We start from the raw sequence: 5,008 nt of genomic DNA on the forward strand, positions 1-5,008 counted from the left end.
AATCCCTTACAACAAGGGCACATTACAAAACTAACATCAATAACATTCACGAGAGCCAGTGATTACATCGGACTGTGTTTAAGTATATTTTACAGAGAACGTCTAACAATTAGAACCACAACACTAGTCAGACTTATCGAACTCATCAAATTAAAACTAAATGTCAAGCAGATAAGTTGTGTCGTGAATGCGGTTCTTCAGTTTCACAGTTTTACATTCCTATCCTCGGTAGAAATATTAACAAACTTTTAATTAAAAATGACCTGGGACAAGCTATCCATTGTGAACGAAAGAAAGAACGGCTGGACTTTTAAAATATCCAATATTGAATCATTGCATAGATGCTTCTAAAGGAATTACACTTATCACCTTTCACTTGTGCAACGTTGCATTGGTTTGGCATTGGGATTGATTTGGAAAATATACAAACGTTTCTTGGAAATTGCACTATTCTAGAATTAAGATAACGACGCTGTTTACCGAAGGTTCTTCAAGCTCTCTGAATTTCTCTCAAATCTACTCTGGCCTATCATGCTTGTATGTTTACGCAAATCAGGTAATGTAGCAAAACATTCATTTTAAACTAATAAATAAGGTCGGAATAAGTGGACAAGAGATAGCATTTCTACATCTAATTGATCAATATTTTTGAAAAACATAATGTAATCACTGTCATATTATAATTATAATTTTGTGCAAGTGCATGATGACAAATTTAAACTGTTAGAAGTGAACATAATATTGTGCAAACTACCAACTATCACTGATTATATCTACCGCTTTACCTCATAACAATCAATAAAGGCTGACTGATGATATACTGAAATAAAAAATGAAATATATTTCCATCTCTTAGGATTAACTATTATGTCAACCACTAAACAACGTTTATTAGCAGTTATAGCAACAAATAGGGCTTAGGAAATGAAAGAAATGAAGTCTGGTTAGAAAATCAGGTCAACGACATCAGACATTCAAGGAGTGGAAAAAAAGTTTCTACGTGGCATGAAGTAAAGATGCAGAAAAACATTTTCTCTTTCTCTCTTGGAATCGGATGATTAGTCAGAGAGCGTTTCTGGTATATGTAAGGATGCAACTAAAGAGCTGCTAATCAACAAGAGGCTGTCGATTCACAGATACACAAATTAAAATATTTGTGTACAGACTATCAATTTAAGCCAATAACATGTACTTTACATTGAACGCTGAATAATGCTTAGAGTTACTGGCTAGTTTATTAAGCTAGGATTATTATCTAAGAGTAAAACGCATAGGCAAAATAGGTCATTCGTGGCCATATAGTCAGAAATCGAAAATCGCCATTTCATTTCTTATTACGTCGACTCTGACCAAATTAAATCGGATATTTTCATTTTTATAAATTTTAATATTTTTCTTTTGTAAATTGGCATTATTAAAGCAAGTTCAAATTCCGCTTTACTAACGTTACCGTTATGTTCCAAATGAACATTTTGTTTAAACCATGGATTCCCATTTAAATCACTCCAAATTATGAAAATTTCACTTCCGTTTGTTAAAAAAAAACGTAAGTTGCTGTTCCTCTGCAATCATTAGGAACTGAGCATTAAAGTAATCAATATGATACAGTGTTGCTAGTTACAAATGATTGCAAGTAGTTGTGGTTTCGGAAGTTTCCGGTCACTTGGTCAGTTTGGCCAATCCAATATTCTGTTTTGCATTTAGTATCAACACAATGATATGAAGTATCATCCGCTTGAAGTACACAATACGTTTTGTCACATATCGAAATGTTGTTATTTTCTATGTTTGGTAACTTAAATGGCTAAGAATACTATATATGCTTAATTGCACTTAATATGCAATTAGGATGGTACTAATGAAGGAAAAAACAACAAATATATGTGATCTTTTAGCTCCGTAGTTGCCATCCGTGATCAAATTATTGCAGTAAAAAAAAAGATTTTTTTTTCTACTGTTGTCATACGCAAAATATAAGCAGGCAGTTCAATGCAATCATAAGCTGTTTGGTATGAATGTCTAAATTTGGAGAACAATCGACACGTTTCACACTGGATACACACTCCTTCTGAGACATTTTGAAGTTCTGAATCAGTTTTCTGTGAATTGATTGATGGTGCTGGCTGCTATTGGAATATCTGGTTTTCTTTCAAGAGACATTAAGTGTTTGCCTCTTGTGAAAAAGGATTTTAATATTTTTTGTTCGGGAATGCTATTCATTTGGGATATGTCACCCTTATACAATTATACTGGTAAATTTTGGTAATGCTGCTGTTGTTTTAGTGCTTTAATTGTGTTGATGATATGTTCAATCGTTATAAAACGTATGCTGCATGCCGAAACACTTTCATCGGAAGACCTTATTACATCTGTTAAAAGAAACGTAACCCAGGGGACCTAATGTGGACTCAGCGAGAATCAAAACCTCTCGTAAAGCACAAGGAAAAATGCCCACTTGTTTTTGACACGTGATAAGAAAACAATTATAGCTCTCATAGTTGGATGTTTTGTGTAAATTACAAACTTGATAATTGACAAATTTATTATCAAATTGAAAACAATAACAGTACATGTTTTACTTAAGAATTTGGAAAAAGTAATGATTTTGTGAAAGTAAAACAGACAAAAATCAATGAGAAAAACAGCTTATGTTTTCCACGTTTCTAATCAGTGTCATCATAGACCCCAACTGACAGTCATGTGTGTTCGAGGCCTATAACTGTTTGTTTGCCACAAAACCTGAACATACACTTTCATTAGCATGATATCCTTATGAATGAGAAAAACATATTGCTTACTTTTTTAATTCCTCGAAGGGCTGAACGATTCATTCTAAAACTCATGTGGGTATACCAAAACATATAAACTGCAATAGGTATATACAAGAGTATATGGAAATATGTAATCCTCCTAAAACATATACAGAATAATGTTTTCATTCGAACGCAAATATTTAGAGAAACATACAATACACGTCATTTTCTTGGTTTTATTTTATGAGGTATTGTCCTCAAAATCTATATAAAGTATTGTTATAGGGCAATAAAAAAAGATATCATTTTGTTATTTGTCACATTTGCGAGTTATTTATGATTTTTTAAAAACAGTATAATGTAAATATCCTTGAAAACCTGACCGGTGGGTTGCCGCAGTAGCTTATATGATATTCTTATAATCAGTTTTAAGAATAGTTTACTTGATGAGTAATATAAAGTTTCTAGGATGAGTGATGTAACGAATTAAGCACTGTATTACTATTGCTCTGGTGTGGTATATGACAATGATATGGTAATTCGACATAGACTATTACATCTAATTGAAATTATTGTCCCCAAGGGTTTTCTCTGTGGAAATTGTTGAGAAAATACACATGGGTCATTTAAAATACGAACACTATATTGATAGGTTCAATGCGTGTAAACGTGTCCCCAAGCCTAGTATATTTGTCTAACATTCACGTTATATATACTTCATTTTGCAGGTTCCCAGAAGAATGAAATTGATGAGTCGTATACGGAAACACACACAAAGGTGCCCGGAAATATATAGAAGAAAACAAGCATAAAAACCTATGAAAGGGAGTTTGTATTTGGCTTATTATAACCTTGTTAAATAATTTGCGGCTGACAAAACCTTCTTCAATATTTAGTATAAACAGCATGTTGTGTTTGTATACAGAACGAGTTTGGCAAAGCCAGTTTTCTTATTTGAAATATATTTAGTTTTTGGAGTACAAGAAGACATGGAATAATTCATGATTTTAGAAAGGAGTTATAAATAATTTGCTGAAGTGCTATTCTACGAACAACATGGCGGGATTACTGTATTGCATATCCGCCAAAAACGGAAGTGCGTACGAAAATCTTATTGAACACGATGGCAGAGAGGAGCCATTCTACACAGCTGTTATGATGCTCTACAAAATAATATCGCCAGTAATATTTGTGTTTGTGATACTGATTCTGTTGTTGTATATCGTGATAACCATTTTTAGATAATTTTAAAAGACAAACATGAGATAATGTTGTTTTTTTAAGTATTAAAAGTTAAAACTTGAGTCAAACGGCGTAGGTGTCTTCAGAGTATACTCATCATCCTGACACATTGCAATAAATAGCTGTGTGACAGATCACATTTGACTGTGCAATATTGTATCATTACAATCATGAGATTAACATAATTATGTTGGATGAATTGAAAAAAGTGTGTGTTTTTATGATAACGATTGTTAGAATAATTGTTCTTTTAAAAATGAAAATGAACTGTTTGAACACCATTGCTGATGAGCAGACACCTCAACGAAATGATGCTTCCCGCTGCGCTATATGCATTGCATTAATGTTGTTCGCGGAAATAAATGTAAAGCAAACGATATATCTGATCGTTTAAAATTCGTGTATATGTGGAAAGAACATTTCGATGAAATTCAGGAAGAATAACAACATGAACAATTAAATATAAATGAAATAAGCATGTTTTAAATCGTGTCGGTAGACTTTGTTTTTCATGATGGCATTTCGTGTATAAGAACATAAACAGAACGTCCTTATTTAAAGGTTTTTTAACCAAAAGGCAATATGAACGTTTTTCATGATTTAGATAGAAATTAAACTACCTTATTCAAAATAAATTATCAAAAAAGAATTTAATTTATGTAGACATTGCTGGAATACTACGAATAAGCAATTGTTTTGGCAAATGTAATTGTTTTTAGATACGCGGAGCGATATATTTTCTGACCAATGGCAATCAAGCGATGTTATGTTTTACGACCGTTATATGAAAAAAGTCAAAATTGTTCAATTAAACCGAAAACAAGTGGTAACATATATTACCATGTATTTCTGTTTTCCTTATTCAGCATTGGCATTGATTATGAACTTTGATACTTGTATACTCTTCACCACTGGCATTCATTTACTTAAAAATTAATGGACAGATAAACAATAAGCATGGAAAATAGCAATTGCATATTTTGCTATGATTACGAACAATCTGAAAAAGATCA

The sequence above is a fragment of the Mya arenaria genome, chromosome 9 (assembly GCF_026914265.1).
Source record: "Mya arenaria isolate MELC-2E11 chromosome 9, ASM2691426v1".
Taxonomy (NCBI): Eukaryota; Metazoa; Mollusca; class Bivalvia; order Myida; family Myidae; genus Mya; species Mya arenaria.